Source organism: Camelus ferus, chromosome 6, assembly GCF_009834535.1.
Source record: "Camelus ferus isolate YT-003-E chromosome 6, BCGSAC_Cfer_1.0, whole genome shotgun sequence".
Taxonomy (NCBI): domain Eukaryota; kingdom Metazoa; phylum Chordata; class Mammalia; order Artiodactyla; family Camelidae; genus Camelus; species Camelus ferus.
In genome coordinates this window covers 53104291-53118974 of record NC_045701.1, presented here as the reverse complement: position 1 = coordinate 53118974, position 14684 = coordinate 53104291, and the positions used below count along the sequence as shown (strand labels likewise).

The following is a 14684-nucleotide window of genomic DNA, read 5'->3' as shown; positions in this document are numbered from 1 at the left end:
AGTCAGTTTACAATGTTGTGTCAATTTCTGGTGTACAACATAATGTTTCAGTCATAAATATACATACATATATTCCTTTTCATATTCTTTCTTATTATAGGTTACTACAAGATATTGAATATAGTTCTCTGTGCTCTACAGAAGACACTTGTTCATCTATTTTGTAGATGCTAGTTAATATTCATTCTTTTAAGTACAAATCCTCCAGCAATATCCACTTCTAAGGTTTGACCAAAGGACCAAGATAAAAGAGACAGCTGCATACTTCATTCTGAGTCCTGGGAACCCCTCCCTTCCTTCAGGTGGTCGATATACCTCTACTTTCAAGACCCAGAGGGTTAAAAGGCACATTTCCTAGACTGCCTCCTCTCCTTGAAAGCTGCAGAAGAGGACCGGGAGAGAGCGGGGAGTTTTCAGTTATTATATAGTCTATTATATAATATATAGTATAACTGAATAATAATAATTATATAAATAGTTGCATAGTTATAATAGTTATAATAATAACTATATAAATAGTTATGATCTCAGGCTTAGCTACCCTTTAGCAGAGCTTTGGTGCCTGCCCTTTAGTTTCCTCAAGGGAATACATAAATAAAAACTTGAAACGACATTTCTGAAAGATTAACAACTCAATATAAACCATATAAGGGGCAGTCAGCGACTGAGCATCCAGGGTGTGAAGCAGAAGCGGTGAGGGGAGAAGAGGCTGGTGTGTCAGCTCTTATAATGTCTTAGGAAGGAAATGAATCGAGAGCTGACTGATGGGACCTCCTGAACACCCCACTGGTGGGAGCCTTGGGAATCCCATGAGGACCGTGCTTCAGTGTCCATCACAGCCTAGTAATTGCGTCACAAATTGCACCCAGCAAGGCATAGGGATGTTCCCTGTGCAAACGATTGGTACGGGCTAACTGTAGTCTTCTGGGTACAGACTTATGCCTGTTTTCCCCTCCGGAAGGCATACAGTGTCCGGAATAGCTGAGCTTCTTGCCTCATGGTAGAAGGACAGCTGTGACCTTTGGGGAGATGGTGGTAGGAGACAGGGCCAGGCCAGCCATAGCTAGGCTGTAAAACGGTCAGCCAGTCTTTGGTCTCTCTTTTATGGCCCTCTGCTGGTGCAGCACTGGGCTTATGGCTCAGGAGTCCCGGATACAAAGCCCGACTCTCATATCAACCATGTCTTCCGCAATTTTCTCAACATCACAGAATGCTAGTTTCCCTGGTAGTTTCCCGGCCCTGATCCTGTCTGTGGATGGTCAGGTGTACTGATGGGAATCCCAGGGTCTGGGGTCAGATGAACCTGGGCTTAATGCTACCTTACCGCCAGACGTGCTGAGTCAGTCTCTGGAGGCAGAGCCTGCATCCTCATTAAGCCTTTCCAGTGTCTTCGGCTTCGTAAAATGTGAGGACCACTGTCTCAGGGCTCTCCCCCTCTCCATCCTTTCTTGCCCAAGTTTGCATTTTCTTTCTTTCTTTCCCCTCCTCCTCTTCCTCCTTCTTCTTATAGAGGTACTGGGGGTTGAACCCAGGACCACATGCAAACTAAACATGTGCTCTACCACTAAGCTATACCCAGCCCCCTGCCCAAGTTCCCATTTTCTAAACATCAGGCTCTTGAAGTAAATTCTCAATTTGAGGTCTTAGAGAAATACATACATATATTCTTTTTCATATTGATTTTTTATATTGTTTGTTTTTAACCTACAGAGCTGAACTCTTTGGAGAGATAAATGTAAAGCTTCCTTCACCTGAATAAGAAAATATTTACTTCTTTTCATTAACCTCAAACTGAAATCAAGCATTTCCTTCCATTACGAGCCTAGGCAACACATCCCAGTAATTAGAGCAGAACCTGTGATTCCTCATCTCGGGAAGCAGAGATTTGCATGGCACTTTATAATGTTGCAGACATCTTGAAAGACCATAGCCCTTATCACTAACTTGAAGTGATAGTAGCTGAGTTAATAAAGAAGCACATATATTGTATTAAAATTTAAGCTATATTTCAATATCATTGCTTTCCTTTGCAATCTCTTAAAAATGTATTAAAAAAGCATTATCTGAGAAAGTTTCACCAGACTGTCAAGAAGCCTTGTATCGGACACAGTGCCTGACTCAAAAACACTTCTCCACGATGTGCCTAACTCCTGCCTTTCTAGCAGTCCTTCTCACTGACTCAGACAAGCCACTCACAGATGGCATTTCAAGCAGTGCCAGGGAGACTGAGGAGATGGGAGGTGCTGTGCCGGGGGGAGTCTCCCCTCAGGTCTCACCTCTGGCTCACTGCACTGAACATGGACCAGCAAACACTGCTCACCCGCTTTCTCAAGCAAGACCTGACTCCCCAACCCTCACGTCTGGCTTTTCTGGAACACCTATCCAGTATCTCCTGGAGCATCCAGGCTGTGGTGAACCTTCCTTGAGAAAACAAAAAAGGAACACCAGATGTGTGGGTGTCTGTCTTGTAGATCTAAGGGTCTGCAGAAGGAGACTCGTTCCACACAGACATCCCTTCTTATCCAGGTCCTCCCTCCCCAGGACAGCTGGGCTCAAGCATAACTGATTAGCTTGATAGTGGTGAAGATGATACCACCACTAATAATTATAGTAACTTGCGGTGTGTCAGGCACCATCCCAACTACTTTACAAATATTGCCTTGTTTAATTCTTCCACAACCCAACGTGATACCTGGCGTTTTGCAGTCATGGAAGGGGGCATGATAAGGCATCACTTATACTAAGTGTCTATTAACTTATACTAACTTAGCATCTGCCTTGCTCAGTGGCTCTGCTCAGTGCTGAAGACTAACGGGTAAAGAAATATGTGCAATCTGTTATAAATGGTATAACGTGCCTGGGGTCACGTGCAGGTGTGGTAGTGGTCAGGAGGGCAAGCTCTTGTATGGGAAGCCCTGGGGTAGAATCCTGACTCCAATCCCTTGGGCAGTGGACTTCACTTTTATGTACCTCTCTGTCTTCATCTGAATCAAGGAGATAATAGTGCCTCCCTCATAGTGGAGTAGGGAGGATGAAAGGAGATAATCTGTGTAAAGCATTTAGCACAGCAGTTGCGCACAGTAAACTCAATATATGTCATTATAACCATAATTCAAATGAATGATGTATTTGTTAGGAAAGGCATGGAGGAGTTGGTGACCTCCAAGGTATTGGGAGAGAAGAAGATAGAACATTCTGGCATACTTTATTTGCTGCCTTTAATCTTAATGTCAAACAATAGAGTTACTAAGCAAGGCAGATGCTATGATTACATAAGTTAATATATAGTTACTTAATATAAGTGATGGTGAACTACTTTTTTCAGATCCCCTTACATGACTGTAAAATGGGAATAATAAGGCCACATAACATAATTAATTCAGGCTGGTTGTGGTGTACATCTCTTGCTTTTGGCTGGACCGTGTTTGCTTTCTTCCACTGGTAAAACCACCCAGCTTGGCTTTGGAAAATGGCCCTTCCCCATCGCATGCGGTTCTAACCAGGTCCCTCCTCAGCCCAGGCTACAGAGTCTCATTCTGCTTCCTTCTGGATTTGCTTAGCTCACGGGATTGAGCAGCTGGGCTGCTGACAGTATTCTCACCCAGGCTATGGAGGGAGCCCGGCCAGGGTGTAGAGAGCAAGTCAGATCTCCGAGGAGATCACATGGCCCCCTGGATCTAGATGTGCCTGAAACTGGAAGCACACCTGGGCGCTTCTGACTTGTGATTTAATAGTTCTCTTTTTTGCTTAACCTATTTGAATTCAGTTTTCATCTCTGTAATTGAAAGAGTACTCCAGATATACTAGTGACAGATGCTACTTGAATCTATCCCTAAGTTCTGGGTATCCTCCAATTTTGTGTTTTACGACTTACAGAACACTTTTGTCTGTTCACTGCTTATAAAAAATTAATAATAATAATTCCACCTATGCCCGATCTCTCTGCCAACCTGACCACAGTTATTAGGTTAAGTAATTTGTCCAGGGAATAAGGAGCAGAGGTGAGATTCAAACTCAAGTTAATCTAATTGTAAAATCTGTGCATTTTCTACTACACCAAGGCTCCTCTCCACCTTGAGACAAGAGTGTTTTCCACCTGAATGCATCTCTGACATTACGATGAAAGTCAGTGAAAAAATAGATTAATTTAGCAAAATTCACTTTTAATGTCTTTTATGGGTCAAATCCTGTTTGAAAATTACAACCCAAGGTGGTGCCTGGTATTACATCACTCAAGTTCAACCTGCCCAACCCATGCCCCTGCCAATCACTCCAATGTCCTTGTTTCCAAGAGCAAAGCTTGGTTTTCCTTCCCGGGAAACATGAAATTAATGTATATTTTACAGTGACTTCTATGCAAGGTAAACTATGAAGGAATAGGGCTTAGAGAGGCATTTGCCTTTAAAGGGCTTGAACTCCAGTGGGGAAGATGTATATACAGAGAAATAAATCTCTTGCAAGCCAGGTGGATGTATGCTACCATCAGCACCAATAGTGGAGCTTATAGCCACAGAGGAAGGACCAGGTATTAGCGGGGATGGGAAGGAAGACTTCAGGGAAGGCGAAGTGTTGAGCTGTCATGAAGCAGAAGAATTCCTCAGAAGAATGGGTACTCAGGTGATTTAAGAGTTTATGGTCAAAGCTGGAGCCTAGAACACTCAAGTTTTCATAGTTTGTCTGCTATCTGCAGACACTGCTGGGAGCTCAGAGGACAATGGGGGTGTAGAGAGAGTCCCGGCCCCCACAGTGCTTACAGTAGGGCAGAGACAGACCAATAAGAGTATGCAAGGTAGAGCGCTGCGTGAAAAACCCCGGTAGGCGCAAGGCGGCCCAGCCTTAGACAGTCACGGACCTCGCATTTGGGATCTGATGGGTGAGGAGAGAGCGCCACCAGGGGGCGCTCTTTAGTGGCGGTGGAGCCGCGGAGGCCGGTCCTGGAGACCGACGAACTGATTCATTTAGGGAAAAGCAAGTTGTTTGCTAGAGCATTTCCGGGTGGGCTGGAGCCGGAAGTCGCGGTAGGAAAACACGTCGGGACCACCTGGAGACGGGACGGAAGAGCTCGGTAAGGAGTTGGGATGGCCTCTGACCCCACGTTCTGCCGTCGACAGTAGCCTAAATGGGAGGAATTCACGTTCGGTGAGATGAATTCCAGTTTGTGACAAAGGACTCCGGTTGTCCTCCCTTCTCGCTCTCATTATTTAATCCCTCCTCCCCTAGCTCAGCCTCACAGAGAGTTCTGGGTTTCCATGTCCTTCTACGTCCCTTGCCCATGGATAACCGCGCAGGACCGGCCGCCCGGAGTCCGCAGAGCAAATCCACCCCCCCCCACCCCCACCCCGGGGGGCGTTTCTTCCCTTTTTTCTCCCCAACTTCCTTGGAGCTGCGTGGAACACAGCTCATCTCCGCCGTAGTTCTTACCTCACCACGGGGTAGCTGGGCAAGAGGGGAGGAGGTGGGGGACGGAAAGGGTGTAAACCTCAGGCTCTGCTTCTTTCTCCGCCTCCTGGGCCGCCGAACCCGGGTTCTGCCTCCTCCCCGACCCCCGTTTCCCCTCAGGGCACGTGTGGTACACGGACGCCTCTGGTAACCCTGGCCTGCAGGTTTCTCTCAAGTACCCAGATCCGCCCGCCCATCCTGAAGTGTGAAGAGGGCCGTGTTAGACCCTCTGGGCGGGGATTTTGTCTTTCTCCATGAGAACCCAGGGAAAACAGAATGGGGCACAGAGGAAGCCTTTGTAATCCCTGGGCCACTGCCCCTTCATTACGATGCATGAAGACCCTTAAAACCCCCCCTTTTTTTTTTTAAAGCTTGCTTTGGGGATAGAAAAGTAAGAGGAAAACTCTGGGATTATAGTTTGTTCCTCAGTGGAAGGGAGCAAAGGTTTTCACTGATACAGGCAGCCAAGCCCTCGGGCCACTGGAAGAAAAAAGGTAGCAGGAATATACTCCATATCCACCGAGAATTAAGTGGGCACCAGTTATTTTCACCAGAGACCCTCTCCTCAGCCTTTATCACCATGACAACTTATTCTCCTGGGTCTTAGTCACTAAAGGATTAACCCCACTTCGATCTTGAATGTGAATTCAGGAAGTGTAGCTGTAAAATAATGCCACTGCTTACATCAACAAGGAAACCATATTCCTCCTTTGCTCCACGTAGAGCGGTGTAACCAGCTGCAGTATTGATGATCTACCACTAGAGGGCAGAAGAGGATAAAAGTTGTCCTCGAAGGCTCCTTGTCGACTGGAGATGAGACGTCCCTGGTTTTTCTCTGGTAGGCTTCTGGCTTAGTCTCTCAACGGGAGGTTTCAGAGGAGCTCACAGTGCAGTCTTTGAGGCAGGAAAGTTGTCTACCTCAGTAATTCTCAAAGCATGGTTCCCAGCTTTCTGAGGGTCAGGCAGCCCCAAGAAGTCAAACTATTGTCAGACAAATACCAAGACATTCTTTGCCTTTTCCCCTGGGTTGATGTCTGTATCAGTGGTGCAAAAACGATGGTGGTTAAAACTGCTGGCACCTTAACATGAATCAGGATGGTGGTACCAAACTATTCGTAGTCGTATTCCTCATCATCACATGTTTGCAGTAGCAATAAAAAAAAAAAAAGTGCCACTTTCACCTAAGAATGTCCTTGATCAAGTAGTAAAATTATTTGTTTCATTAAATCTTGACCTTTCAATTCATGTCCTTGTAATATCGAGTGTGACGAAACGGGAGTATGCAGAAAGCGGTTCTACTGAATGTCAGAGTAGAAAGGTCATCTTGAAGAAAAGCATTTGTATAACCTGAGCAACAGTCCCTTTTTGGGGAACACCATTTTTACTTTAAAGAAGTCTGGCAAACAAATTACGGTTTTTCAGTATGAAAAGGAATAAATACATGTATGCATATGTATGACTGAAAACATTATGCTGTGTACCAGAAATTGACACAACATTGTAAACTGGCTATACTTCAATTAAAAAAATTTTTTTATTATGATTTTTCAGACTTCAGTATCTGGAAGATATTTTCTCAAAAATAAGGGGAACTTATCCCTTTAAGGAAATCAACTATCAGTATTTGTGCCAACAGTAACATTTGAGCTTTCAAGTGAAAATTAGAAATCTGGAAAGTTTGTAACTACCACAGTTAGCTCCTTAAGTTCTCTATATTTGAACACTTTTCTGGTGAATTTGGTGGTGCTATTAATAATTTTGATACTGCACGATGAAATGTGACAAAATATTGAAGATCTGCGTAACTCAGTGAACCGCTATTTTACTCTATGTGTGAGTAAAAGATACATTCAAAGCACAGGATAGATCACTGAATTTTAATGTTAACAGTGAAAAAAGTTCGTTGGTATGTCTTCAGAGTCCTTATTGTTACTAATCTTTAAGAAACAAACATTTTGGCAGTTTGATGTAGTATAAACACTCCATAGCCAGAAGCATTATCTGAAAAGTTGTTGAAGTCCCTTTCTCATTTCCAACTACTTATCCATGTGAGGCTGGATTTTCTTCACTTGCATCAAGCAAAACAGTATCTCACAACAGGCTAAACGCAGGAGCAGATATGAGACTCCAGTAATCAGTAACAACTAATTCTGCTATGTTCTGAATACACATAAGGAAATAGGTGTCTTGATTTTGCTCCCTTGCTGTTTAATTTCTCCAGATAAACATGGCTTCCTTCTCTGTCTACAAACTATCTTCTTTAGAAAACACCAGACCTTAGCCAAGATAATTTTACTTGGCTACTATGCTTTGCTACCAGCAGTGAGGTGATATCACCTCCTATTGTAAACGTTTTGTAGTTAACGAATATCAGATGGTCCACTCAAACACCCTGAAGAAAATGAGGTCAAGACGGGATTTACCCACAGCTGTACAGTAAATAGCAGAAACCTAACTAAAACTCTGGCTTTCTGATTCAAGGTCGTTTGCCACCCTATTATACTGCTCCCCCTGGAAAGTAATTCCTACAGGTGGTTTGTTAGAGGAGGGAGGGAAGAAATTCAAATTCCTTACTCAAGTGACAGGGAGTTGTGGGAATAGGGAAAAACTATTTGCTTCAGAATCAAACGCCGTGCTCCTTCCAGTTAAATCCTCAAGAGGGCGCTAGAGGTTTTCATCTCTTTGCAAAAGCAAGTGAAGTAGCAAGTCACTGGTCGTGGCGACTGAGCTTCCTTTTCAATTGCTGTGTCTTCACGCTATCCATTTGGTATATCTTTATTTCAAGTATAAACGGACAAGCAGATAAAATCAAGGGAGGAAAGCTATGTATACAATCAAAATGATGGTTTCTTCAGAAGCTAAGTAGTTTATAGTGTCTCGTCCATTTTTTTCTGTTTTCCTTGTTTACACAACCCCCCCAGCCACTTGGCATCTTTAACAGTATTTACATTTGTATGGCCCCTTTCAGTTTGCAAAGTATTTTCACAATCATTTTGTCCACTGTACCTCAGACAGGGGCTCACCTCTGTGAGACAAGTAGGGGGTGTGTGATTGTCCTGTGGTGCCTTTGGTAAGCAGAACTGTTTAAACGTGATGGGGGAGATCATTCTAGTCTGCCTGGACGATGAGCTGTTAGAACAGGGAGGAACGACCCCAAAATAGCCTTCCACAGGACCAGCACCACCTTCCACTTGCAGAGGAGAACCAGAACCCAGCGTTCCCCAGGCCAAGGAACCAGCGTTTCTGACTCAGTCGCTTGGGGTGGGGCCTGGGAACTTCTATCAAGTTCCCAGTAGATGCTATGGGGACTACAGTTTGAGAACCAGTGCTTTAACTCATACTGTATGTTTACAGAATTGGTCTATGACCTTGTTGCTGGATGGGTAGCATCCATGTCCATGAAGGAACCACCTTTGATAAGCAGCCCTTTTTACTGATGGGCAAGATGAACAGAGATTAAGTGATTTGTCCAAGGTCTCACTGATAGAAATTTGGTATAGTCTGAAGTAGACCTAAGGTCTTCTGATTCCTAATCAAAGGTAGTTCCTTAAGCTATTAGCCTGTTGTAACTTTCTTTAATCACAGACAGGGATGATTGGCAATTGTTATAAGTGTTCAACAAATATATATTTAGTTGAACTTGTTTTGCTGAGTGTGATCTAGGAAACAGTCTTCCTTATTTTCATCCAAGACTCATTGTAGGAGATGGAAATGTCCTTCAGTATAATGAAGAACGTCAAGGATAGAAATATATAAAACACTTAAACCCAGCTCTTTAGAACTGCATGTCTAAATGCTGTTGGGTTTCTAAAGATAATGGATTAAACCCCAATTTAATAAAAATTTTTTAAATTTTTATTGAAGTATAGTTGATTTATAATGGTTTCAGGTGTACAACATAGTAATTCAATATTTTTATAGTTTATGCTCCATTTAAAGTTACTATAACATTGGCTATGTTCCCTGTGCTGTACAATATATCCTTGTAGCTTATTTATTTTATACACAGTAATTTGTACCTCTTAATCCACTACTCCTATCTTGCCCCTCCCTGCTTCCCTCTCCTCACTGGTAACCTCTAGTTTGTTCTCTGTATCTGTGAGTTTATTTCTGTTTTGTTATATTCATTTGAATAAAAAGTTTTTGATGTTTACTCTGAGCGAAGAACTCTGCTGGGGCTGTAACTGAGATCTGGTCTTTGACTTAAAGGAATATATAAACTATGAGAAGAAGCAGAATGTTCATAATTAACTACAGAATTACACCAGGAGGTGGAATGTGAGAGCTACTAAAACAGAGGTCTGCCAGTATACAGTGCAGGAGGACAAAGAGGGGGAAATAGGTTTCATTTAGGAGAGTTGATGAAGGAATTGCACAAGCAGTGACATCTGAACTGATGCTCTGAAAGAGGGGAGGACTTCGCCTGGTAAAGATAAAGAGGAAGAATCTTCTGGGCATTGGGGAAGATACAGGTAAGCACAAAGCTTGCTTAGGGAGCAGCTGCTTTTCCATGTGGTCTGGGAAGGGCACGTGAGTGTGATGTGATACAACTGAAAAGTCACTGGGAACAGCCAAGAATGACTGAGCCGTTCTGAGCCAGGAGAGACATGATCAGAGGAGTGCTGTAGAGAAGGTGACTGTGTCAGGTAGCGGTGCGGAGGACAGGTGGAAGGGAGGCGAAGAGAACAGGGAGGAGGTGGAGACCAGTCAGGAGGGCTCTTCAGGAGTTGACCGGAGTGAGAGAGTGGCTTTGGGGTCTTCTGTGGTAACCCTGGTTTTGAGCTCATTTTCACGTACTACCTCTGTGACCTCAGGCAAAATATGACTGCTCTCTGGACTTCAGTTTTCTCACCTGTAAAAGGAGAGGGTAGATGCTGGCTGGCTGACATTTGTCTACCCCTAACATTCTTTGATTCTGAGACTCTTAATTGCCCTGCCCTGCAAATCTAATCCTGGATGGCTTACGTCAGTTTTTCATCCTTCTCTTTTCTTTTTTTTAATTTTAATGAAAAAAAATTTAGGGGAGGAGGTAATTAGGCTTATTCATTTATTTATTTAATGGAGAGATACTGGGGATTGAACCCAGGACCTCGTGCTTGCAAAGCGTGCACTCCACCAGTGAGCTCTACCCTCCGGCCCCCAACCTTTACCTTTCTAAAATGGGTGTAACTGCATTTGAGACCTCAACGTGAAATCAGATACAATTGAAGGTCCCATTGATCTGGATAGTTTGGGGTAAAAGTAAGAAATTAAATTCTTGGGTGAGAACTTATTCAAACATGTCTTATTTAGAACTTATTTCAACTCTGCCAACTTTTTAAGCATGGTTGATTTGTAACAGAGAAAATTTTATCTTGCGGAATTTACAAACTCATGGGATGGAAGCATGATTTCGGCTCGGAAAATGTGTGGGTTTCTTAGGTTACTTCTTATAAACACAAGGGTTTGTTTTAGGGGTAGAGGCCAGATTTCATGACTATAACTGGAAATCTTTGGGAACAGATGAATCATATAATGCATCACTTCAACCGGAAAGCGAATGTATCCCACTGTTAGAGTTTATCTCAAAATGCTTTGTGAAATGGAAGGGAGCTGTAGGAACCCTCAGCACAAGCCATGTATGGGATGTGATGATCTAGCATAGACTCCAGCCAGAAGACCAAATAATGCCTTTTGTTCTTTCCTGGGGTGGGTGGGAAGGATATGGGAAACAATGCTCTGGCCATGGAGAAGATTCCAGGGAGTAAAAATGAATCATCACCAGCCGCCAGGAAACACCAGGAGTTCTCTAAAAGGAATGAAGTCCTCCGTAGCCTGGGTGGGAGCAGAGGGAGTGAGAGGAAACGGCAGCTGGTGGGGGAGACAGAAGCTGGAGAAAGGAACACTGCGGCATGGCTGATGCTTGCAGCCGTGGAGTAGAAGCAAACCAGAAGGGATGTGAGCTTCTGCAGGTTTCCTGTGGTGTCCCTGAGGGAGGTTTCTTTCCAGAGCTGCCCGTGGTGATTTCCTAATCAGCTGCCCCAGCCCCCAGCCTCCACCCTGTGCAGGGTCATCTGCATAAAAATGCAGAGAATGTAACCAACTATTCAAGTGTGTACAAAAGGGCTCTACGAATTATGAGGCTGCACGTGCCACACAAAGGACCTCTGACCAGCAGGCTGGGAGCGGATACTGCTGTTCCAGGCCAGGGAGGCCCAAGGGTCAAGGGCCATCTGGAGCCCAGTCCAGGCCCAGAACCGAAGCTTTGGGGGAATTTTCAGGCACATCCTGCTGTTTGCTGGACCCTGAGGGCATGAGATTTGGGTTGGATTCTCTCTTGCTTTCTTGTGCTCCTGTAATTAATTAATTATTTTTAAGGCATCTTTAAATGCCTCTCCATTTATTTATGGGTCCTCTTTAGTGTTTCTAAATAAAGTCTTTTTTTTTTTTTTAAAAACATTAAGTTATTAAAGTCATTTTCAAACACACCAAAAATATAGAGGAAAGTATGGTGAACCCACATAGCTTTATTATTTCTACTTTTTTCCCTACAGTGTATTAAAGCAAATCCCAAATATCATATCATTTCAGCTGTAAAAACTTCAGAATATATGACTAGCCATCCTTAAGAGGCTCCCACTGGCCAAAGATGGGGCAATTTGAACATGAAACAGAATGAGAACACATCAGATAACTAAAAATTCATGAGTTTATAATGATTTAAAAAATAGCTCCCTGGTCATCTTTGAAGGTCACTAGGGCACCAAATCATTACTCAAAAATGATTGAAAAGGGAAATATCAAGGATTTTATCCTACCTTTCCTTTTTGTACTGTATTTCAGGGTAACCAAATTGTTGATGGGGAAAAATTCTTCATAAAATAATTCAACCGGTGAATGCAGAAGGAATGATGGAATTATAAAATCAATATTTTGCAACCTCTGACAAAATAGTGGCCCTAGGCAACAATTATCAATGTTTGCTAAAACAACTAGGTTAAAAGTCAACGAAGAACTTCATAATGGAAATACTAGACACCTGAATCCACGGGTCAATCTTTGTATCATTAAAAGTAAAGCAACTGGACTATATAATGACGTCCTACAACAGGAAAAGCACACTGCCACTTAGGAAGTATTCTAGCCTAAAAATGTCAAACTGGAGTCTTATCAAGCCAGTAGGTTTAGCTATCAGGTTAGAGAAAACAAGAGGAAAAAAGAATACCTTAAACAAAACCACCAAGATGCAATAAGTCAAATCCTGAATGAGAGATTCTATAAGCCAAATGAGCTAGTTTCTTCAAAACAAAAAATGATGGCATAAAAAATAGAGGGATGGATTTTTAGAGAATAAAAGATATTTTTAAAAATACAATGACCAAATCCAAGGTATGAACCTTGTTTGGATCCTGATTGGAATGAACTTATTATAAAATACATCTGAGATAAGCAGGGAAGTTTGAAGATAGAGTTAGTACTCAATTTTATAAAGGAATTATTTTAAGCTGTATATTTATCAAAATGGCATGATCTCCATTTTTTAAACCTCTTAACAGTAAAAGATAGATGCATATCCAAGTATTTCCGATGAGTTAATATGGTGTCTGAGATTTGCTTTAAAATACCCTAGGAAAAGAAAAAAAAAAAAAAGGATGGGGGGGAGAAGAAAAGATTTTTTTTAATTTATCAAGTTAATTTTTTATTATGGATATTGTTATAGCAGAATATAAAAATTAAATGATAAAAGTTTCTTCTAAGAGTACAATTTAACTTCATCTTTAAAAATTTCATCTATTTTTTTAAAAACTATACATACTCAGGTAAAAGAAGGCTCTAAACTTATGATTTCAGAATTAAACTCTAGAAATAAATGCTATGGCCATCTAAAAGTTTATATTGGCAAATTGCATACATTTTCAAATTATAATGCAATATTTGTACACAGAAGAACTATATATACACTTCACTTACATTGCTGATATATAATAGTTACCCAAACTGTCTTGAGAAATGAGGCTTAGTACAGATTCAAACTAAGTAGAAGAGCAGTCTCAATTACAACATTTCTTTCACAACTAATAAGAGATAATCTAAATATTTGCTGAATATAAAAAAAAAAAGTCCCATGCTTCATGGTGTGTTCTGGGAATTCCAGTATATTTTAGATGAGAGATGTTGACCATGAAGGAGTTCACTGCTGTGCTCACTGGTAAAGCTGGAGGAACTCTGGTCCAGAGGAGGGCCTTGCCCTCCATCCACTGGCCTCAGTGCCGCTCAGGTGGAGATCTGACTCAGTGAGTGAGTGCAGCCTGGCAGTTTGGGAGGCCTGAGTGGAGGGGAGGGAACAGCACAGCTTTAATATGAGGGCCCACTCCTGGGAAAGGGGCCATCAGGACTTGGTGCTTGGTCCCCTGGCTGGTGTGTAAAAGCCCCTTGTGATGTGCTGATTCTCATGACCTCTTCCAGGAACTTGAGTGCTTTCAGCATCTCCGCCATCTCTTCTTGCATAGACTGCAGGGATCTCTCTCTCTTCAGTTCTTGGACGAGAAAATTGATGTCCTTCCTTGAGCTCAGGTTGACCGTCGTCAACTTTCTGTAAGTGTCAGCGAGGCTGGGTGTACTTACTGGCTCCTTCTCTAGCCTGGCACTCTTTAAAGTTGCCTCCATCTTGGCATACTCCTGTTTAGCCATACAAAGCTGGTCGATGAGGTGACATTTCTCATCAATCTGTGCAGCCAGTGTTTTTGCCAGGTGCTTTTCATGTCTTCCATTAAGCTGACTTCTAACAGACCAAATAAGTCTGAAAATAATTAAGACACCCAGCAATAAGCTGAGGACAGGCAGACTCAACACTGTCTCCCAGTGGAGGCTCTGGAACATGAGCTGAGAACACAGGCCATTGGGCAGCAGCAAAACCAAGACCGCACAGCTTCCTAAGGATCAGCCCAAAGCCAAGCTCCACAGAGGACAGCAGCCCTTCCATGGCACTGAGCCACCACAGGGCTCTGCCCAGTTACTGTGGATCCACCAGCTACAACAGGCCCCAGGGGACGCCACAACATTCTGCCTGGAACCCAACCAGCAACTGACATCCTGGATAGGTCAGTTATCTGGCCAGTGTCGGTGGAGGTGGGGGTTGTCAGAGGAGAGGGTTGTAACTAAAATGTCATTTTCTCCATTATTGTCTAATGGTAACTTTTTCTTACCTCTTTCTTTTTGTGTAATAAATATAGTGAATAAAAATAATAGTGAAATGTGTCAATGTA

General features: G+C 42.8%; 1 long non-coding RNA gene across 1 annotated transcript; it reads left to right on the top strand.

The window, feature by feature from the left end:
- Positions 1-4221: 4221 nt before the first annotated feature.
- LOC116664275 lies at positions 4222-14666 on the top strand. Its single transcript, XR_004320707.1, has 2 exons — positions 4222-5065; positions 13885-14666. It is a non-coding gene; the product is annotated as an uncharacterized LOC116664275 (long non-coding RNA).
- The last annotated feature ends 18 nt before the right edge of the window (positions 14667-14684 follow it).